Raw genomic sequence first — 24,684 nt, forward strand, 5'->3', positions numbered from 1 at the left:
TGAGGTGTATGTTGTTTCTTTTCATGTTGTCCCATATAACACTTAGGTTCTCTTCATTTCTCTTAAATCTTTGTTCTGATTTTTCTTCATACAGGCTGATGTCCAGAGATTTGTCTTTTAGTTGGGAAACACATTCTTCAGCCAGTTCTATCCTACTCCTTTGTGCTTCTACTGTACTGTATAATTATGTCATTTTGGTATTCATCTTCTGGATTTCTAACTGCTGTTTTTGTATGAGTTCTGATTGTGCATTAATCTTGTTATTTCGTTCTTGAATGGTTTTCCTGAGTTCTTCCAGGGAACTGTTTGTGTTCTCCTTGCTTCTGTTTTGGGTTTCCTTAGGCTCTTGTAGAGCTCTATAAACATACCTTCTAAATTCCTTCTCAGATAATTCTGTTGTCTCCTCTTCCTCTATGCTTAATGAGACCTTTGTTTGGGATTTTACTTCTAATGTCTTGTCCTGTTTTTTGTTTGTTTGTTTGTTTGTTTGATTTGTGGTTGCCTGTTGTTTCCTAGACATTTTGAAGTTGTCTTTAACTGTTAATTATGTATTGATTTGTTTTGTCTTGGTTTTATGATTTAATATTTTGAAAACCTGGAACTGGTGTATTTTATTTTTTTGGCTATTAATTCAGGTGTGGTGGGTTGCTCTGCAATTTTCTTTGTAATGATGGAATCGCTGTGTGGAATGTGAATGCAGGTTTCTATTTGTTGTAAAAGGTGTTTAGGATTCGAGCTGGCAGGTATTATGGTGGCTGAAAGTGGTTTTTCTATTGGATGAGGGAGGGTAGAGGTGGAGAAAGTGGGAGGAGAAGAGAGAATGAAGAAAAGCTCCCAGGTTCCAGGAGCAGTTTCTCGGCTTTGAGTAGGCTGCTAATGATGATGTTGTACTATTATTCACAGGCCCGCAGCTCAAGGTCAGGAAAGACTCCAACCGTCAGGGGGCCGCCACTTTCTACCAGGTCAGACACATGCAAAAACCCTGCTCTTGAGACCCCTCCATGCCAAAAAGCTGACCTACGATAACTGCCCCAAACTCCGATCCAAGGCAGGAATTCCTCCCAGGGCCTGCCCACTTGTGGCATTAGCGTTCTTTCTGCTCGGGCTTTAGTGGTACTGGAGCCAGAGAAATCCCTGCTCGCACCCAGTGGTCCCAAGTTTACTGATAAAAGCAGGTGCTGGCTCCTCTGTGCCAAAAAGGTGACCTAGGATAACAGCCCCGATCTACAATCTGCGATGGAAGTTCCTCCCAGGGCCCACACACTTGCAGCATTAATGTTCTCTTGTTCATGGGCTTCAGTGGTACCAGAGCCAGAGAAATCTCTGCTCCCACACAGCAGTCCCAAGTTCACTGATAAAAGCAGGTACTGAAGGTATGTCTGTGGAGTGGCTGCAGATTCTCTGGTGTGGTTCTCTCCACTGCCCCAGGAAAGTTTCCAAAGGCCTTTCTCGCCTGCTGGTTGGCACTCCCCTAGGGAGGTCTCTGATGGCAGTTCTCGCCTGTTGTTCAGTGCTCTGTGGGGCAGGTTCACCTGTTTTTTGTTACTTTTTTTCCTCTCTGGGTAATTGCACTGCCCCTTTCTCCTTGCTAATCCTACTCCCCTGAATTTGGCATACTTTGACTTAATAAGCTGTTCAGAGCACCAGAATCCCCATTTCAAACTGCTGCACCTAGTTTTTTAGGCACTGAGATACTAGAGGGAACTAGCGTGGGGACTACAAAAGAGACACCATTTTGAGAACCTACCCAATTGTTCTTAAGGAGTGTGTTATTCAGTTTCCATTTGTTTGCTCTTTTTCCAATGATCTTCCTATTGATTTCTAATTTGATAGCAGTTTGATCTGAGAAGATGCTGTGCAGTATTTCAAAGTTTTTAAATTTATTAAGGCTTGCTTTATGGCCCAACATATGCTCTTTCATGGAGAACATTCCATGTACATTGGAAAAGAATGTATATTGTGCTGTTGTTGGGTGAAGTGCTCTGTAGGTGTCTATAAGGTCAAGTTATTGGACTGTATTGTTTAGCTCTTCTGTGTCTTTGCTGAGTTTCTTTCCAGTTGTTCTATCTTTCATTACAAGTGGTGTATTAAAGTCTCCCACTATGACCACTTAGCATAATGTTTTCAAGGCTCATCCCTGCCATAGAATGTATCAGAACTTCGTTTCTATTTATGACCTCCACTATATGTATATGCATTTTATTTATCCATTCATTTGTTGATGTATACTTGGGTTGTTTGTCTTCTGGCTATTGAACATTGTTGTACAAGTATTTATTTAAGTCCCTCTTTTCAATTCTTTATGGATTATACCTATGAGTAGAATTTCTAGATCACATGATAATTTTATGTTTAACTTTTTGAGGAACTTTCAAACTTTTCTTGACAACCAGACCAAACTCATTGCCTTAGAGTTGATTCCAACACATTGCCACCCCCATTGGGTTTCCAACGCTGTCATTTTTTAGAAGCAGATTGCCTTATCTTTCTTCTGTGGAACAGGTGGTGGGTTTGATCTACCAACCTTTTGTATAGCAGCCAAATACCTTAACCACTATACCACCAGAGCTTTAGCTTCAACCATTTTACATTCCAGTCATTAATGGATGAGGGTTCTAATTCCTGCACATCCTCACCAATACTTGTTTTCTGATTTTTTTGATAAATATCCTAGTGGGAAGATTCCTTGTCTCTTACAGCAGAATCATTATCATTTTTACTTTACAGCATTACCACAAGGATAGGAATAAAGTATACTGACATGCTTTGTAATGTGGTATCAAATTCTCAGTGATTATTATTATTATTGTTGTTGCTATTTTAAACAAGTGAGTAAAACAAAGAAAATGTATAGGTATACCAGCTGGAACTGACCCACTGGTTACAGTCTGCTAGTTTGGAGGTGGGCTTAGAAATATGAATTTGAATTGTTTGTGGACCTGTTAATGTGGAACAGATGCACTAGCAAAGAAACAGTGATAATTGAGAACATGCTAAATAAATGAAATTATGTACAGAAAATGGTTAAATCACTTAATCTGTCTGAATCTTGGTTTATTGCTCAGTAAACTGGGAATGATTATGAAAAGCATTGTAAGGTACTTTGAGGGTTAAATAAGATAAAAAATGTATATAAAACATATAGTTTAACATACATACATACACATAATAAGCACTCGGTGTTGTTGTTAGGTTCTGCCAAGTCAGTTCTGACTCAAGGCAACCATGTATGTTACAAGGTAGAACTTTTCCAGAGGGTTTTCTTGGCTTTAATCTTAATAGAAGTAGATCACCAAGACTTTTCTTCTACAGTACTATTGGGTGGGTTTGACCTGCTACCCTTTAAGTTACCAGTCAGGAGCAAACCATTTGTACCATGTTAGGGACCTTTAAGCACTCAATACTCACTGTCTTTGAGTCAGTTCCAACTCATAGTAGCCCTATAGGACAGAATAGAACTGCCCATATAAGAGTTTGCAAGGTGTAATCTTTATGGAAGCAGACTGCCAAATCTTTCTCCTGGAGAGTGGTGGGTTTTGACCTTTTGGTTAGTATCTGAGTGCTTAACCACTGCACCACCCAGGGCTCCTTCAAGCACTCATCAGTGGGCCCAATCATTATTTAAATGTAATCTAGTGTATAGTTCAGAAGCCCTAACTCTTGCTTTGACTCATTTAAGTTTCCATCCTGTGTTACCTTGTCTGTGAATGAGTTTGTTATGCAAGTGCCTTGCACATTGAAAGCATCCACTAAATCGTGGATATTATTATTATCTATTATCTGCCAGTCAGTTTGTTGTTCTGTGGTGATTTACATATTGCTATGGTGCTAGAAAGTATGCCACTGGTATTTCAAACACCAGCAGAGGCACCCAGGGTAGACAGGTTTCAGCAAAGCTTCCAGAGTAAGACAGACTAGGAAGAAAAGCCTGGTGATCTCCTTCTGTAAATTAGCCGATGAAAATCGTATGGATCAGGCACAGTATATTGTCTGATATAGTGCTGGAAGATGAATATGAAGATGACACAGGACCAGGCAATACTTTGTTCTTTTGTGCATTGGGTCACCATGAATCAGGACAAACTGGATGACAACTAACAACAAAATTGTTATTACAATTCTCATGTAACTGTTATTACTATAGAAGTCTCTGGATGACACAAATGGTTACTTGCTCAGCTACTAACTGAAAGATTTGCGACTGAATAGATCACAGCCATTGAAAACTCTATGGAGGGTAGTTCCACTCTGAAACATATGGGGTGATGTGAGTTGGAATAAAGTTGATAGCAACTGTTATTATTACTATACAACATGCTTATATATCAATATGAACTTATATGTTAGTTACTATTAGTGATGGAATTGAAATCCATAAAACTAAGTATGTAGAACTGAAGAAAAAAATTAAGCATCAAGTTGCAATATTGAAAGATTCTATGGGCAATATATTGACTGATGCAGGAAGTATCAAAAGAAGATGGAAGGAATATACAGTCACTGTACCAAAAAGAATTGGTCAATGTTCATCCATTACAGGAGGTGACATATGATCAAGAACCAATGGCATTGAAGGAGGAAGTCGAAGTTGCAACTAAACAAAGTGGCAAAAAACAAGGCTCCAGGAATTGAAGGAATACCCACTGAAATGTTTCAACAAACAGATGCTTTGCTGAAGGCACTCACTTGGCTATGCCAAGAGATTTGGAAGATAGCTCCCTTGCCAAGTGACTAGAAGAGATCGATATTCGTGCCCATTCCAAAGAATGGTGAATCCAAGAGGATGTGGAAATACTGAACAATATCATTAATATCACATGCAAGTAAAATCTTGCTGAAGATAATTCAAAAACAGTTACAGCAATATATTGACAGAGAGCTTCCAGAAATGCAAGCTGGATTCAAAAGAGGACATGGAACAAGGGTTATCATTACTAATATCAGATGGATCTTGGCTGAAAGCAAAGAATACCAGAAAGATGCTTACCTGTGTTTTATTGACTATGCAAAAACATTCAATTATGTGGATCATAATAAGTTATGGATAACATTGAGAAGAATGGGAATTGCAGAACACTTAATTGTACTCATGAGGAACCTTTACATAGACCAGGAGGCTGTTGTTCAAACAGAACAAGGGGACACTGCATGATTTAAAATCAAAAAGGGAGTGTGTCAGAGTTGTATCATTTTACCATACTTATTCAATCTGTATGCTGAGCAAATAATCTGAGAATCTGGATTATATAAGAAGAATATGACATCAGGATTGGAGGAAGACTCATTAACAACCTGCGATATGCAACAACATAACTTTGCTTGCTAAAAGTGAAAATGACTTGAAGCACTTACTGATGAAAATTGAAGACTACAGTCTGCAGTGTGGATTATACCTCAAAATAAAGAAAACGAAAATCCTTACAACTGAACCAATAAGCAGCATCACGATAAATGGAGAAAAGATTGAAGTTGTTAAAAGCTTCATATTACTTGGTTCTACAATCAACACCAATGGAAGCAGCCATCAAGACATCAGATGACGTATTGCACTGGACAAATTTGCTGCAAAAGATCTTTTTCGAGTGCTGAAGAGGAAAGATACCTCCTTGAAGATTAAGGTGTGCTTGACACAAGCCATGGTATTTTCATTCACCTCATATGCATGTGAGAGCTGGACAGTGAATAAGAAGACTGAAGAAGAGTTGATGCTTTTGAGTTGTGATGTTGGCGAAGAATGCTGAAAATACCATGGACTGCTAAAGGTACTAACAAATCTGTCCTGGAAGAAGTGCAGCCCGAGTGCTCCTTGGAAGTGAGAATAGCCAGACTTCATCTCACCTATTTTGTCATGTTATAAGAAGGGACCATTGCCTAGAGAAGTACATTTTGCTTGGTAAAGTGAGGGTCAATGAAAAAGGGGAAGGCCCTCAACGAGATAGATTGGCACAGTGGCTACAGCGATGGGCTCAGGTATAGTAGGTATCGTGAGACTGGCACAGGACTGGGCAATCTTTTGGTCTGCTATACATATGGTCGCTGGGAGTCGGAGATGACTCAGCAACACCTAACAACAACAACAACAACAAGAAGTATTTAGAAAGATGAGACCAAATAGAAATTTCCTATGTTTTTTTATTAATCCTCTACTCAGGACCACTTGTTTAGATTGGTGAGGTGTTCAGCAGAGCTAGCACAAAGCTAAACCAAACTCAATGTCATTAAGTGGATTCCAGCTCAAAGCAACCCTACAGGACAGCGTAGAATTGCCCCATTGGGTTTCCAAGGCTATAAATCTTTTTGGAAGCAGACTGCTTCATCTTTGTCCAGTGGAGCTGCTGGTGGGTTCGAACTGCCGACCTTTTGGTTAGCCGATGAATGCCTTAACCACTGCACCACCAGAGCTCCTTGCTAGAGACAGAAAAGAAAAAAAAAACATATTCAATGCCATCAAATCATTTCTGACTTGTAGTGACCCCCATTGGGTTTCTGAGGCTGTGAATTTTTACAAAAGTAGATTGCCCCATCTTCTTTCTGCTGGTGGGTTTGAACAACTTATCTTCCAGTTAACAGTCCAGTTCTTTATCCACTATGCCACCAGAGCTCTTTTGCTGGAGACAAAGGACCTAGGAAACACAAGTGAATCTGCAGTAGCCACAGGTGAGCTATTTATAGGTAATGATGAGAGCCAGAAATGGAAACAAAAATCAGCTGATATTACTGCTTAAGATTGTGTAGGGAAAAATGGAGATAATTTCATTTGCTGGAAAGAATATAACCAAACAAAATATTAAATTGATGGGCTTATGGATTCATTAACTTCCCTAAGCATCATAGTTAGGCTGTCAAAGAGCTAAAGTCATTAACTCCAAAACAATAATTAGAATGATAAATTGTTATGGTAAGTTACAGCTCATCAAAAATAATTTGCAAAAGCTGTTGTTAAAAGTTTATATGAAATGTCTTTAGTTGGATTTATTATGTAAGAAGCACTTGCTTACTAGCAAAAGATCTGAGAATGCTTTTGTTAAAATCTTATTATGTACTTGGTGATTTCTGAAATTGAAGTGTGTAAATAAAATAGGCCACTGGAATTGAACTGAATAAGTGATCAAACCATCAACACTCTGTAAATCTAATCTGTTTTTAAGAGATGTCATATTGGACTAGATTATCCACTCTAATTCAGCCTTGGCTGAAGGGAGATTCATTTTACAAATGAATGTAACAATAGCAGCATTTGCTCTCTTTGTAATGCCAGATACCATCATCTATGATGCTATGCCTGCAACACTGGCCATACTCCCCTCCTGGACAAGCAGGATCCTGGTGCTCTGGGCCAGCCTTTTTTCCTGGAGTCTTCGGCAGGGGCTGGGGGTCAGGCAGGCCTTACAAGAAAATATGGAACGGAGTGATCTAGGAAGATCCTAGGAATGAAATGGAAATCAAAAACCAGGCAGCCCCTCTGAAGAGACTCTTGAGAAGAGAACCAAGAGACAGGATGGAGGCCACGAACACGTCCAGATGGGAGTGTGTAAACCTGGATAGGAAACAAAGGAGGAACATGTCTTCTGAGTCTCTGGGGTAGACTCCCAAGTGTATTTTTGTGTGATGCCTGCAAGCCTCTGCCTAAGCTCTGACACCTAGAAGGGAAGAATTTCACCCAAGTCCTAAGGCATTTGCTCAGTAGGATAAGGTTGTTGGTTGGTTCTCTGCTAGCTAATGCAACGTTTAACTTTCCTCTGAAATAACACATAGTAACCATCCAATAAATGGTAGATAGTGATAGTTATAACATGAGAAAATATGACTTTATAGGTCATAGTTCAGCGATATTCATTATTGGATAGTTCAGAAATACTATTCATCATTAAATAGTTAATTATTTTTCATTAGTAGATCATTTAGCCTGGGTCATTCTGTGGAAAGGAGCGATTCCAAGTGACACATTCTCTGACTCTCTTGGAAGTGCCTTTAAGAAGTAGCAAGTGTGGTGTTCTATCCTTCTCTGTCTATCCTGAATGTTTGCCATCTATATCTTTGCTTTCTTACCACACGGCCTGGAAGTGGACATGTGTGGTTGTTGCAAACAGAAGTCTACACATTTTGAAAGAGGGCTCTGACCTACTTTTCTGTCACTTATCAGGCCTAAATTATTTATTTTGCTACTACTGGATTTCTTTAAAAATAACTTCAGCTTTGTTCTTGAATTGATCTGAGAACTGTTTCCTTAAAAACACAAAAAACAAAACTTTCTTTTAGGGACTTACTTATTTTGGAAAACTCAGTTGCCACATCAGATAAGAGAAAGGGTCTGGCTCCCTAGACCAGAGCATGACCTGGACATCACTCTCATCCCCCAGTGACATCACAGGTCACTCCATCTCACCCAAATCTGTCAAATTTAAGGAAAAACACCCACCTGCATTTCAGGACTGCTGTGAGTTTCAAAATCCTTCCAATTATAAAATCAGAATCTAGTTGAACAGGCTTAGCCATCCACATTTCCCAAGTGCTACAGTTTTGTCTATTATGATATTTTATAATGCCTATTGAAAATGGGCAGTAATCGTTATGAATATATAGAAAAATTAGAATTCATTTATAAATATTTCAATAAGTAACTTCTTTGACTACTTTTTAACTACTGTTTTAAACATACAGGGCAATCATCCCCAACCCCCTTCACCATTCAACCAGGTCATGTTTGGGGTCTTTTGATGAATAGTGCTACACCTGAATGGCAAGCCTGTGTTGAACTAGGTGGGAAAATTTCACCAAGAATGGCAGGTGGGGGGTGGGATAGGGTGGGGCAGAGTATGTGCAAGTTCTTTTTACACCAATATAGTCAGTAGTGATATTTGAAATTGTCAGGGACAGATGACTATATTACTGCCTTTTACATCATTATTCTTTCCTTCTATTCTGGCAGATTAATGAGAAGAGTATGGGATCAGGTTGGGTCTAAATCCTGGCTGTATGACCATTGATAAATCACGTATCTACTCTGAGCTTCACTTTCCTCCTCTGTAAAATGAGGATAACAAGATAGAGTCATTGTCCAAATTAACAATATGGCTTGATCAGGCTGCCAGGACCCCAGACAGTGCTCAGAGAGGTGCTAGGCATTCTCTTTGTTGGGGCACTGCTGGCTGTTTGGGATCTTAGCCTCCAGGAGCCATAAGGAAACATACCCAGGGTCTTTCTCCATTAAAATAGACATGCCTCTATTTGTTTACTTACTTACTTAGCATTTGACAGTATCTTTAGCTAATCCGTAAGGCACTCTGGTGGTGTGGTGCCTAAAGCATTTGACTGCTAACCAGAAGGTATGTGGTTTAAATCCACCAGCAACTCCATGGAAGGAAGACTGGGCAATCTACTGCATAAAGATTTATGGCCTCAGAAACCCAAAGGGGGTGGCTATGAGTCAGAGTCGACTTGATGGTCATTCCACTTAAAAGCAAACTGTCAGATTACACATTGACATAGTTTGCTGAAAAATATACCTCCTAAGTGGTTAAGGAAGTGACATAATGTGCTAACTTCTGTCTAACAAGGCAGACTTAGGTTGATAAGCTAGAGAATAAAGGGATCCTAGGGAGAAGGTGATTTTATGCTTAGAGCTCATCAGGACAAAGCTGTAGAAGACTAGGCACAGGTACCCTGGACTTGAGCAAGGCATACTTCAGAAACCTCAGAAAAAAGTGGTAGAGGTGATACCAGGGCATGCATTTCTAACAGGAAGGAGGGCTTCAGTGTTTAGGAAATCTCAAAAAAATAATGCTGCCACTGCCACTACAAATGATCTCAGCAAGGAAGAAAGGAAAATATTTAAGAATATATTTAAGAATGTGTCTTCTTCCATAAGATCATTTGCAATTGCATTATGGATGCTTAGGAGCTCTCTGAAGAGCTCAAAGGCAAAGAGAGCACATATCAAAGATGGACAGAAGGACATGTAACCAATAGGAGTATGTCAGAGAAGCAACTTGTAAGAACTGTACCTAGAGAGTTCAGATCAGCTGATACATGTGAAAAATAATGGTCACATTAAGAGCCGCATTAGTTAGGTTGATGCAGAAAGAGCAAAAGGAGGAGAGTTTGTGTAGACCTTTTGCTGGGGCCATAGCACTTATTTTTGTCTGATATTGGCAAAATGAACATTAATTAATAGCAAGGAATTGAGAGCTCATGGCTCCTGGCCTAGATGAATTACATCTAATGGGACCAAAATGCCATCAATAAGTTTATTGAACTTCTGGCAATCTTTAAGAGACTGAGAGACAAGAGAAGTTCTAGATGAAGGTAGGTGGTTGGGGAAGGGCATATAGAGCTTCCAGATTTAAAAAGGAAGAGAGTACATTGTGAAGACTCTAGCATAGGGAGCTCAACATCAGTTCCTGGCAGGACTCTAGTATAGATTATGAAGAGGTTGGTGGTGAACATGAAAGAAAACGTATCAGTCATGAGTAGGAGCCATACTGAGTTCACCAAAAATAAGTCATCTCTGAGTGGTTGCTTCTGTAATTGTTAGCATTATTGGCCTCAAAGATGGGGATAGTATTTTGCATATGTATCTGCAGTTTGTAAGGAACTTTAGGTCTCTTGTGAAAGGGTTGTGAACCAAATTGAGAAATGTAAACTGAATGATACCAGAATACTTTTTGGTAACTAATGCCTACATTGTTATTGTTATGTGCCGTTGAGTCAGACCTGACTCATAGCAACCTTTCCTTGGGTTTCCGAGGTGATATCACTATGGAAGTAGATTGCCCAACCTTCTTTCTGAGGAGTAGCTGGTGGGTTTGAACCACCAGCCTTCTGGTTAGCAGTCAAGTGCCTTAGGCGCTGCGCTACCAGAGCTCCTTACTAATGCCTATACTGAAAGGATTTTTTGTTGTTACTTGCTGTCAAGTTGGCTCTGACAGAATGAATGTATAAGAGAATGAACAACAGAATGAAACCTTGCCCACTCTTCTGCCATCTTCATGATTGTTGGCATATTTGAGTCCATTGTTGCAGGTGTGGTATCGGACCATCTATTTGTGGGTTATCCTCATTTGTCCTGCCCCTCTACTTTACCAAATATGACGTCCTTTTCTAGTGATTGGTCTTTCTTCATGACATGTCCAACATAAGCGTGTTGAAGTCTTGCCATTGGATGTTGTTGTTGTTTGGTGCCATCGAGCCCTTTCCGACTTATAGAGACCCTGTTCACAGCAGAAAAAACACTGCCCAGGCCTGCACCAGCTCCATGATCCTTGCTATACTTCAGCCCATTGCTGCAGCAACTGTGTCAATCCATCTCGTTGAGGGCCTTCCCCTCTTTCGTTGACCCTTCACCTTACCAAGCGTGCCATCCTTCTCCAGGGAATGATCCCTTCTGACAACATGACCAAAGTAGGTGAGATGAAGTCTGGCCGATCTTGCTTCTAAGGAGCATTCTGGCTGCACTTCCTCCAGGACAGATTTGTTAGTTCTTTTAGCAGTCCATGGTACTTTTAGCATTCTTTGCCAACACCACAACTCAAAAACATTGGATACTTATTATTTATTACATTCCTAGAATGTAAACCCCATGAGAGCATAATTTTTGTTTTGTTTCCCATTGTTTCTTTGGCACTTAAGTGCTTTTTACAAAATTGGTGGTCGATACAATTTTTTTGAGTTGATTAATATGAAAAATATAGATTGATAATCTACTAATGATTATCATAGATTATTCATTTTCTAGTCATGTGTCATTTTTCCTCTTCTTGGTCTTGTCCATTGAACAATTTTATCAATGAAATAAGTAAAGTTACAAAAGGACATGCTTGTCAATTTGCAGATCCCATGAAGTGTTCAGAAAAAGCTAATATATTGAATAGCAGAATGTAAAATGACCTTGATAAGAATGATGGGCCTCATATAAGAAGATGACTTTTAATAGGAGTAAATGAGAAGCCATACCATTCCAAAATGCTAAGAGAACTAGCAGCAGCAGTACACGTGAACAAGACTTAGAGGTTTTAAATGAATAATAAAGTCAATATGAGTCAACAACATGGTGTGCCTGTGAAAGAACTAATATAAAATTGGGCCACATTGAGATTGAGAAAGATAAATAGACATTTGATAGGAAAATGGCTGGAATGTTAAGGGGTCCGAGAATCATGTCCTGGAATGAGTGGTTGGCATCATGGGGAACATGTAGCTTGGACACATAAGTTGCAGTTGTTAATCAGTTGCTGTTGATGCTGACTCATGGTAACCCCCCCATATGTTACAGAGTTGAATGGCTCCATGGGGCTTTCTTAGCTGTAATCTTAATGAAAACAGATCACCAGCTGTGGTAGTTCAGTTTGTGTGTCAACTTGGCTGGGCCTGGTTGAGTGGCTGGGCAGCTGGATATAGTATTCCCCATGATGAGACTGGTAATGAACTCCATAGTGGAATCTACTGTGAGCAGCTGAGTAGCTGCCTTTGGGTATGTGGTCTACTTCCCATATATAAGCAGCAGCTTTGAGAATGGTCTCTAGCTTATGGCGCACTTAGATCCTGCATGTAGCCATGTAGTTGTTCAGCAGCCTGCCATGCTCTTCCGACCTTGGGACTTAAAAAGGACTTGAATTAATGGCCTGCCATGTGGTTTGGTAACATTGGGACTATGCCATCTTATTTGTCGACCTTGGGCTTGTTAGCCTCAGCAGCTAGTAGCTGCCTGAGTGAAGAGATGCCTCTAGCTTCAGTGGGCTGGGAGCAAGAGGCAGAGCTGAAGCTCAAGGTTGAGGGGCTTTCACACAGCCCCTAGAGCCTGGCACTTTGAACTTGTACTTAAAGCCTCCAAACTGTAAGAGAATAAACTCCTTTTTGTTAAGGCCATCCCATTTGTGGTATATTTCTGTCGAGCAGTACTAGGTAACCAGAACACCAGCCCTATCATCCATAGTACCACTGGGTGGGTTTAAATTGCTAACCTTAGGTTAGTAGTCAAGTGCAAAATGTTTGAGCTGCCTAGAGATCTTAGAAACATATAGTAAATGGCTTTAAATACTCAAAATATGAGAGAAGTAGCCTGGCTATATATGGCCCAAATGGAGAAAAATAGGACCAACCAGTGGAAATTAAAGGAGGCTGATTTAAATGGAACAAGCATTTTCTAACATCTAAGATGAAATAGAATACCACAGGCAGAAATAAGCCACTCCATCTCTGGAGGGATGGAAGGATGTCTGTGACATTGGAGGTTTATCTTATAACAGAGAAAGATTCTAGCACTGAGAGCATAATATTTTATTCATTCATTCATTAAAATGCTACTAAAGGTGTTGTATTTAAATGAATGAATGAATAAAATATTATGCTTAAATGCTAGTAAAAGCATTGCCCACCACTGATCTGTCAGTGTGTTGTACTGTGGTGGTTTGCATGTTGCTGTGAGGCTGAAGGCTATGCCACCAGTATTTCAAATACCAGCAGGGGCACCCCTGGTGGACAGGTCTCAGTGGAGCTTCCAGACTAAGACAGACTTGGAAGAAGGAAGGGCCATCCACTTCTCAAAGTATTGGCCAGTGAAAACCTTATGAATAAGAGTGAAACACTATCTTATATATTACTGGAAAACTTTATGAATAGCCCTGAAACAATTCTGATAAAGTGCTGGAAGATGAACCCCTTAGGTTGGAAGGCACTCAAAATAACAACTGGGAAAGAACTGCCTCCTTTGAGTAGAGTTGACCTTAAAGATGTGGATGGAGTAAAGCTTTTGGGACCTACATTTGCTGATGTGGCACAACTCGAAATGGCAAGAAACATCTTCAAGCATCCATTAATAATTGGAACATGGAATGTATGAATCTAGGAAAATTGGAAGTTGTCAAAAATGAAATGGAACACATAAAGAGCGATATCCTAGGCATTACTGACCTAAAATGACTGTTTCTGGTCATTTTGAATCAGACAACCATATGATCTACTATGCCAGCAATGACAAATTGGAGAGGAATGGCATAGCATTCATTTCCAGAAAGAGTGTTTCAAGAGCTATCCTGAAGTACAGTGCTATTAGTGATAGGATGAGATCCATACACCTACAAGGAAGACCAGTTAATACTACAATTATTCAAATTTATGCATCAATCACCAAAGCCAAAGATGAGGAAACTGAAGATTTTTACCAACTTCTGCAGTCTGAAATTGACCAAACATGAAATCAAGATGTATTGATTATTACTGGTGATTGGAATGCAAAAGTTGGAAACAAAAAAGAATCACTGGTAGTTAGAAAATATGACCTTGGAAATAGAAATGATGCTGGACATTGCATGATAGAATTTTGCATGACCAACTTATTCATTGCAGATACCTTTTTCAACAACATAAATGGTGACTATACATGTGAATTGTGCCAGATGGAATACACAGGAATCATATCAACTACATCTGTGGCAAGAGGCGATGGAGAAGCTCAGTATCTTCAGCCAAAACAATGCCAGGAGCTGACCATGGAATAGACCATCAACTGCTCATATGCAACTTCAAGTTGAAGCTGAAGACAATTAAAAGATGTCCATGAAAGCCAAAATATGACCTTGATTATATCCCTCCTGAATTTAGGGACCATCTATAGAACACACTTGACACATTGAAAAACCGAAGACCAAAACCCAGAGGAAGTGTGGGATGACATGAAGAACATCATCCATGAAGAAAGCAAAAAGTAATTGAAAAGACAGGAAAGGAAGAAAAGACCAAAATGGACGTCAGAAGAGACTCTGAAACTACCTCTTGAACAGAGAATGGCTAAAGCAAATGGAAGAAATGACAAGATAAAAAAGCTGAACAGAAAATTTTAAAGAGCAGCTCCAGAAGAGAAAGTTGATTATTATAATGAAATGTGCAAAATCTGGAGTTAGAAAACCAGAAGGGAAGAACACTCTTGGCATTTCTCAAGCTGAAATAACTGAAGAAAAAATTCAAACCTTGAGTTGCAGTATTGAAAGATTCTATGGGCAAAATATTGAATGATTCAGGAGACATCAAAAGAAGATGGAAGGAATACACAGAGTCACTTTACCAAAAAAAATTGGTCAATGTTCATGTATTTTAAGAAGTGGCATATGATCAAGAACCAATGGTATTGAAGGAAGAAGTTGAAGCTGCACTGAAGGAATTGGCAAAAAACAAGGCCCTGGTAATTGATAGAATACCCATTGAGATGTTTCAACAAATGGATGCTACACTGGAGGCACCTACTTGTCTCATAGCGACCTCCTTGGGTTTCTGAGGTGGTATCTCTACGGAAATAGATTGCCCAGTCTTCCTTCTGAGGAGTGGCTGGTGAATTTGAACCACCAGCCTTCTGGTTGGCAGACATATGCCTTAGGCACTGTGCCACCTGAGCTCCTTACTTATTTGTCTATGCTAAGAAATTTGGAAGACCAGCTCCCTGACCAACTGACTGAAAAAGATCCATATTTGTACCCATTCCAGTGAAAGGTGATCCCACAGGGTGTGGAAGTTATTGAACAATATCATTAATATCACATGCAGGTAAAATTTAAAATTTGAAAAGTAATTGAAAAATGGTAGCAGTAGTATATTGACAGGGAACTTCCATAAATGCAAGCTGGATTTAGAAGAGGACATGGAACAGGGATATCATTACTGATGTCAGATGGATCTTGGCTGAAAGCAAAGAATACTAGAGGGATGTTTACTTGTGTTTTATTGACTATGCCTAAGCATTCAACTGTGTGGATCCTAACAAAATATGGATAACATTGAGAAGTATGGGAATTCCAGAACACTTAATTGTGCTCATGAGGAACCTCTGTGCAGACCAGGAGGCTGTCATTTAAACAGAACTAGGGGACACTGCATAGTTTAAAATTAGGAAGAGAGTGTGTCAAGGTTGTATCCTTTCATCATACTTATTCAATCTATATGCTAAGCAAATAATCCAAGAACCTGGACTGTATGAAAAAGATCACGGCATCAGGATTGGAGGGAGACTCATTAACAACCTGCAATAGGCAACAATACAACTTTGCTTGCTGAAAGTGAAGATGACTTGAAGCACTTACTGATGAAGATTGAAGACTACAGTCTTCAGTGTGGATTATATCTCAACATAAGGAAAATGAAAATCCTCACAACTGGACCAATAAGCAGCATCACGATAAATGGAGAAAAGATTGAAGTTGTCAAAGAGTTTATATTATTTGGTTCTACAATCAACACCAGTGGAAGCAGCAGTCAAGAATTCAGATGACGTATTGCACTGGGGAAATCTGCTGCAAAAGACCTCTTTCAAGTGCTGAAGAGCAAAGATGTCTCTTTGAAGACTAAAGTGTGCCTAACCCAAGCAATGGTGTTTTCAGCTGTGTCATATGCGTGTGAAAAATGGACAATAAATAAGGAAAACCAGAGAGTTGATGGTTTTGAGTTGTATTGGTGAAGAATAATGAAAGTATCATGGACTGCCAGGAGAACAAACAGAGCTGTCCTGGAAGAAGTGCAGCTAGAATGCTCCTTGGAAGCGAGAATGGCCAGACTTGGTTTCATCTACTTTGGTCATGTTGTCAGAAGGGATCATTGCCTGGAGAAGGATGGCATGCTAAGTAAAGGGTGGCTGCTACAGTGGGCTCAGATGCAGCAACAATTGTGAGGCTGGCACAGGACCAGACAGTGTTTCATTCTGTTGTACATAGGGTCACTATGAGTCAGAGCTGAATCGACAGCACCTAACGGCAACAATGACAATGGCATTGCAGATGATTTACAAACTATGAGAAATAAATAAACATTATTTTTATTTTGTAAATAAATTATTTCTAGCTGTTAGAGCCTGTGATACCTCCTAATGGTTATGTCATCAAATCACAACATGTACAGTGTATTACCAGTTGTTATATTCTGTCACATTGCATTTCTGGAAAAAAGTTTATAAAGAAAGAAATTGAATGATAAAAAAATAATCAAAGAAAGAACTCATCTTTATTTTCTCTTAATTCTCCCTTTTCTCTTTGTTTTTTCCTTTCTACGTCCCTGTCCTTGTCCTTTCTTTTGGGTAATTCTTACTCGGCTTGTTGTAGCCTTTAAAGTTTTTAACATAGAGCTTATTTAATTTAAAATGAAAATGTTAGACTGAATTAATGAAAAAATCTGAGCAATAAGACATTCTGTAATAAACACAACTTTTCCTGTTGTAAGAATATGTACACAGTAACTTTACAGAGAGAAAGAAGAGAAAACAAGGTTCTCGGATCCTGCCCAGGCTTTGATAAAAATCTGGTGACAACACATTTCCCTCAGTTCCCTGACTGGCGGTTGCAAAGAATACAGAAACTCTTTGAGAGTTGCAATTTGCACATGTGAAAATGGAGGCCCACAGAGATAACTGTCTTGATGTGAAGTTGGGTGGCTTCTCTGAAATAAATAGTCTTTTACAACAAAAATTATCCTTCACCTTGCTTATATGACATATTTTTCATAATGGAAATATCAAAGTAGATATTGTTAGTAGTGTAGATGGGAAGGGGGAACAGAAGCATACACCAAGGTCTGGTTTATTCATATTTTGTTATTCTGCCAATAAATTGCAAAAACCCTTTAACTTTCCTGAGTGTAATCATCCCCTTTGGAAAAAGCAGCCCAGCTACCAACTGACAAAGGTAAATCAAAAAGATGTAAGGACTCAGCACAAGGAACAAACAAACCCCTGCTGGGTTTGAATTACCTCAGCTCCCGAATATATAATAGCTGAAGTAGCTTCTGGGTCATAGCCTGGTTTTGCACTGGAGAATGGGTGTTTAGTTTCCCAATTGTGATTTCTTCTCTTTCTCTCATGCTGGTTTGTTGTCCTGAGATCTGGCTAAATACTTTGCTTCTCTCCTTTTAGGTAGAGTCAGAAGGGTTTTGTAGCTTAGAGAAGCAGCAGATTCAAATTCTGTAGCCCCCACAGTGGTCTGTGTGGGCCACAACTAATGTTGGCTTTACTTTTGGGGTCTTCCTGAGGCCTCTTAAGCTGAGACGATGGGAAGATGGTGAGATGAATATATAGGCTCCTGGTTCCATGCTTAGTTGTATTCAATTCACTGATTCTGTTTAATATAAAATAGTAGCACTGTTCTTAAGCAGGGTATATTGCTTCCTAGAGAAATGCTGTGAGTACTCTTCTTCTGTTCCCTGTTAGTGAGACACCCAGGGAACTCCTGGCCTGTGGTCTCCAGAGCATTCCACCTTCAGTCAGCTCCTTCAGCAGGAAGAGCACTGGAAGGAAGCCCCTTTTCTTATGTTCTAGGGCCTTGATCTGAGGAAAAAAAAAAAAAACTTTAAGGCCTAAATTCACAGCAAGGTCCAGAAGAGAAGATTTAAATCTGAAAGAAAGCTTTTTCCTACATCAATTTGCCTCAAAATACTGGGGCCTCTTAGTCATCATCAAGGACAATGCCCAAAGTTTGGGGAGGGGGCCCTTCAATGAGCTCTTTTGCTTTGCACCAGTACTGTAAGAAGTTCTTGACATGGAGCAGCCCCTCTCTGCTCCATAGTAACATTTATTACCATGTACCAAATAGCACTTTACACATTTGAATTGTCTATAAAAACATTCAACCTTAAAACAACTCTGTAGTCCCTAGTTTTCAGAGAAGGAAACTGAATCACTGAAAAGTTGTCATTTCCCAGAGGATGTGGCAGGACCAGGCAGGTTGGCTCCAGTACTGGGTCTTGGGCCTTGTTGGCTTCCTTATGGTGTTCTACAGTATAAAATTCAAACTCTCAGGCATGATATTCAAAGTATTCATGATTTGGTGTCTGTCTCATTTGCAGCTATATATTCCTCCTTCAAGCACTCTACTTATTTTCTAGCCAGATCCAACCATCTAACTATCCACAGGTCCAGCTGTCACTGTTCTGCCTCTGGGTCTTTGTTCAGTTTCCTGTTCTTAGAAGCCCTTGGTCCTCTCCCTGTTTATTAAAAACCTACTTGTCATCCATGGCCAAGTTCACATGCTGCCAATTCCGTGAAGCCTGCCTTCTTCTTCTATAATAATAAGTCTCTCACCTCTGTGCTCAAAGGAACCCTTTTGTCTGTTTCCTTCCTAGCACGTATCTCAGTTCTTAATCATGTATCTGTCTCTTTCTCTCTTCTACCTATTTGTTCACCTGTCTATCAACATCATCATCATCACCACCACCATTATTATCTGTTTCATGTCTCATCTATTGCTTGTATCTCTCCCTACCTTTGGTATATAGTAGGGACTCTTAAATGAATGAGTAAATAAATGGATAGATAGATATGTGTGCCTTTCATTTTAGTGGCTATGGCATTCTGTGTTGTGTTTTAGTTCTCTTTGTGAAATCTTTCTTTGCCAAACTTGATTATAAACCTTGGCACTAAGGTTTGGAGTATGGAAAATATCTTATTCATCTCAGCATCCATCCAGTACTTAAAATCAGTTGCTTAACACATAGAAAGCACTCATCAGTGGATGTTTGTTCACTTGACTTAGTGACCTCGTGATGCTTTCAGCCATCACACTGCCATTTATTTGAATATTTCTGTGCTGCCAACAAGTGTTTGGAAATGCATCTTTTTTTTTTTTCCTCCTGGAGGAGCCTTGGTACCATGGCAACCAAATTGGTTTGACTTGGAAGTACATCCTAAAGCGGAAAGCTTTTCCTTCTACCTGCTGCTATAAAAATCACGTACTCAGACACTTTCCACAAAAGACTGTTGTTTCAATCTGGGCAGGTTTGAGTAGGTAGAGCCCTTCACTTACCACCCTCTGACACAGTTTCTACCTGGCCTGCCCCACCTCCACCTCTCACCTTGTTACTGATGAGTTATTTTGAGCTCTGTAATCATGATGTCAGAAAATCAACAGTGATCATTCTCTTGGTGCTCTCATTGGCTCAGAACTCTAACATCCAGAACTCCAAGGCTTGAGAAAAACAGCTGGCAAGCTGGGCTTTTACAGATTGGACACAGCTGGCCACAAGGAGTGCTGACTCTCAATTTGTGGCTGCTTCTCATCTTTCACATAGATAATCACTATTGTATCCCAGATGCAAAGTAAACTTTTGGACTTGTTATATGTATCCAGTCTTTTCATTATCCAGCTGGGCATTTTATGGGAATTGTCACGCCAGGATGTTGGCAGCTTTGGTGCAAGACAAGCAAGGCTGTGAGCCAGGATGGAGCCAGTAAAGCATCCAGAGGAACTAGAGGGAAAACATGAATTGAAGCAAGACATAAAGCAAGGTCAGGGTCAAGGCAACTTTAGGCAGGCAGGAAAAACAGACATTAGACAGTAGAAACAAAGATAACTCACAGCTAGAGCAGTAGCTGCTAGATGTGGGTGCTTTGCCACACAGTGTATGGTCTACATTCTAGGCAGATATGGACCCTAGAATATACGTGTTATGAGGCAGGGGTTTTGTTGTGTTTTGTCCCTTATGTCATCCCCACCTCCAGGCACAGTGCCTGACACATAAAAGCTGCTCAGTAAATATATGGGCAATGAATAAATGAGCCCAGGTCAGATAATTATTTCAATTTTATTTATTTATTTAGTGACTTACAGTTTAGCAGAAAACATTCACACACATTATATCATGTGATCCTTATAATTAGTCTTTGAAGGAACATATTATCCAATTTAAGGAGCCCTGTTAGCACAGAGTTAAGTGCTCAGCTGCTAACCAGAAGGTCTGTGGTTTGAACCCACCAGCCGCTCCATGGAAGAAAGATATGACAATCTGTTTCCATAAAGATTACAGCCTTGGGAACTCTGTGGGGCAGCCCTATAGAGTCACAATTGATTTGACAGCAGTGGGTTTGGTTACAGGTTTATTATCCTGTTTTAGAAATGAGAAGAACAGGCAAGAAGGTAAAGGGGCTGAGAGACAAGTGGTCACTCAGCTAGAAAGTGGCATTGCAAGGCTTCTGCCTCAGGTCTGCAGCTCCTTCTACTACTACGAGTTACCTTTCAGCAGACAAGATACCAGGGACAAGGACTGTCTGGAGTTAGGGACAGACTGCCACCTAACAAGAAGACTCATAATCCTTCTTCTTGGATCCAGTGACTGATTTTCCAACTAGGACAGCACAGGCAGGAAATGTAGCAACTACTTACGCCTTTCAGACAATGGCCAGCATAGTCTGGCTTCTAGATTTCTTCTTATGAGTGCAGACTCTGCTGTGAGATGGGAAGTATGCAGAAGGCTGGTGAGCTGAGTAAGCCATTAGTCACAGCTGACTCTTCAGGAGCCCTCCTGAACACCAGCCAGATTTTTTATTGAGTATTTCGGCCTAGAGGGCTTGAATTGAAGCTTGCTCATCTTAGCCAACTAACCAAAAAAAAACTAAACTCACTGCCGTGGAGTAGGTTCTGACTCATAGCAACCCCTCCTTGGGTTTCCAAGGTGGTATCTCTGTGAAAGTAGATTGCCCAGTCTTCTTTCCAAGGAGTGGCTGGTGGGTTTGAACCACCAGTCTTCTTGTTAGCAGTCAAATGCCTTAGGCACTATGCTACCAGTGCTCCTCCTTAGCCAACTAGGCATTTGCTTTTGCGACTGTTGTATGCTTTGCAAATGATAGCTTACCCTTGTTGATGTCATCATGTGCCAGGCACTGTGCTAATACTCTGCATGAGTTACTGCTTGCATTCAGTGTTTCTTGCAGTGGAGTGAAGTAGACACTACTGCTATTCCCAATTTATAGGCGAGAAACTCAGGCTTTGTGTGTCACTGCTTAACTCAGGAAGCTCAGCAGCTCCTTCTTCACTAAACACAAAGCTAAAACAGCTAAAAGGTCTAGATATTGAAGGTGTCTCTCAATTTTTGAAGGGCCTGGCCTTTCACGATACTCTTCTGCTACTCCCCATGCACGGCAGACATAGGCAGTAACCCAACACACTTTTGTTCTCTCTCCTTTTCCTTAAACCATGCTTTTGCTAGGGACATTGATAATTCAGGTAGAAATTTCAGCTTTTGTACAGGAGACCTATTTTGATTCCCAGCCAGCATTTCATGTGTAGCCACCACCCATCTGTCAGTGGAGAATTACGTGTTGCTATGATGCAGAACAGTTTTCAGTGATGCTTCGAGACTGAGATGGACGAAGAAGAAAGGCCTGATGGTCTACCTCCGAAAATCAGCCGGTGAAAATCCTGTGGATCACAGTGGTCCAATCTTCAATTGTATCATGGGGATGGAACAGGACTAGACATAGTTTTGTTCCATTGTGCATGTGATTGCCACGAGTCAGGGACTGACTCAGTGACAGCTAATAACAACATAACCTCTGCTACCCTCCTACCTTGGAAGGAAGATGGGGCAATCTACTTCCATAGTGATACTGCCTGGGAAACCCAAGGAGGGGTTGCTATGAGTCAGGTCCGACTCGGCAGCACATAACAACAACAACAACAACCCTCCTACTTGCAAGATACCTTCCTTTTTGTCTCCCTTCACCCTTTAGTTTTGATCAGCTTCTTGGTTAACATTCTGGACTACTCCAATCTCTGTTAACCTTTGTCTTTCCAAAGTCATAAGAGTTTAAATTTAGTACAAACAAAAGACACTCATGCATGGCTTATGGTCTCTGTGTTTAAGTTGTCAATCACTCTGGATTGTACATCCCTTTGCAGGCCTGAACATTTCATACTTCTCATGTGTCTCTTTCTCCAGTGGTCCTATCAATGAATGTATTGAGTGATCAGTCCATTTTGAGTTAGTTTTCCAGAAATGATGGATTTATGCTGATCAGATCTCCTTCCTGGTTTCTCTTCAATTCCCCAATAATATGCATCTGCAAATGACTTACTGGGGAATCATAGTTCAACAACTTCTGTCCCACTAGAAATATATCTTCATATATGTTCTCATAAACAAACGAACAAACAAAAAACTGTGGTTGAGTCGATTCCAGCTCATAGTGACCCTTCCTTGGGTTTCTGAGGCGGTATCTCTACAAAAGTAGATTGTCCAGTCTTCTTTCCGAAAAGTGGCTGGTGGGTTTGAACTGCCAGCCTTCTGGTTAGCTGTCAATGCTTTAGGCACTATGCCACCAGAGCTCTCACTTATTTCCATTTTCCTTTTTCACTATCTGTAAAGAAATGCCAGAGCAGATACAGATCATACGATTATTTATTCCTCACTCACCTACCAGATGAAGGACTTTAAACAAGTTGCTTAACTTCTTTGAAGCATATAGCTGTATCTGTAAAAATAGGTTGACCTACTTCATAGTTGTTGTAAGGTCTAAATGACATAATATATGCAAAGGGTCTAACATAGTAGGTGATAAATCTACTAAAAAGTAGCAGTTTTAAGAAAAATAGGAGTTGTTGGTCATATGCCTCTGAGTGGAATAGCAATATTTACTTCTAGGCATTTTCAGATATTGATGTAATAGCTGGTCCTTGTTTTATTGTCCAGGATAAATTTCTAGGAGGACAGTTAATATCTATGTTATGATGTATTTAAAATTACATATAATTTCAACAAAAGATACCAAAGTACTTAGTTCTGATGCAGGCCTAAAACAATTAAATTGGTTCCCTCTATACTAGCAATGGTTAAGCACATGACTACTAATCAAAGGGTTGGTGGTTTGAATCAACCCAGTGGCTCTGTGGGAGAAACACCTGGCAATCTGCTCCATAAAGGTTCCAGCCAAGAAAACTCTATAGGGCTATTCTACTCTGTCGGATGGGATTGCTATGAGTTGGAATCAACTCAATTGTACCATACAACAACACACTGGCTGTAAAGTAATTAAACAGAGGGCTTTTGGAAGTGGCAAACAAAGATGACAAAAAAGCAGCATGCTGTCCAATTGGTCTCAGGGCCATTGTGGGTGTATCAAAGTGCAGCTGATCCTCAGGATTTGCATGAGAGGGAGGCAGGAAGAGCTTGGAACCATGTTCTTCAGGACTGGGCACCCCACCCCTGTGAGTTGTGGTATGCTACATCAACAGTGATGGGCCTCACCACTTCCAGCTTCCAAAGCAGAGCACGTCCTGCAGTACCCAAATAGCTTAATTTAAAAGCAGCTTAAACATGAAACTGAAAGCATATCGTTTGATTTAAAACTAGCTGAGAGTACTGACATTGCAGCCTTTAAAATATAATATATGTCTCAGAGAGATTGAGTAAACAGCTATTTCATGGCAAGGGATTTGGTCCTACACAGTATCAGTCTTGACTCCCAAAAGTTAGTGTTTAAGCCCTGACTCATGATTTTTCCACAGGAGCTGCCAATATTTATGATATTTTGTAAAAATACAGGACAGATAAAAAGGGAGGTAAAACCAATTTTTAATGTGTTGCTGTAGGAATAGCAGATAAGAGGCCAGGACCTATAAAGGATAATTGAAACTTACAGATAATTAAAGAAAAGGGATCATATTTTAGTGGATGGTTTAAACTACCTTTTTTGATATGCCTTAAATCAGGGATGCTGTCAGAAAACACAAATGGCTGGTTTTAATTTGGTAACTTTTTATTTTCAATGTCAAATCTCCAATGGAGCAGATAATCAGTAATGAAATGTTTAAAAGATTATTAACTAGAAGGAGGAAGACTAGTAGCATTTTTTTTTTTTAAGAAATAAACAGCTACTTTGAGAGAGTATATCCTCAGCTTCTGAATAATTGAAGTATTTTGTGGTTGATGGGGAGCTCTGGTGGT

The sequence above is a fragment of the Orycteropus afer genome, unplaced genomic scaffold (assembly GCF_000298275.1).
Source record: "Orycteropus afer afer isolate SDZICR_OR568_19922 unplaced genomic scaffold, OryAfe1.0 scaffold00068, whole genome shotgun sequence".
Taxonomy (NCBI): Eukaryota; Metazoa; Chordata; class Mammalia; order Tubulidentata; family Orycteropodidae; genus Orycteropus; species Orycteropus afer.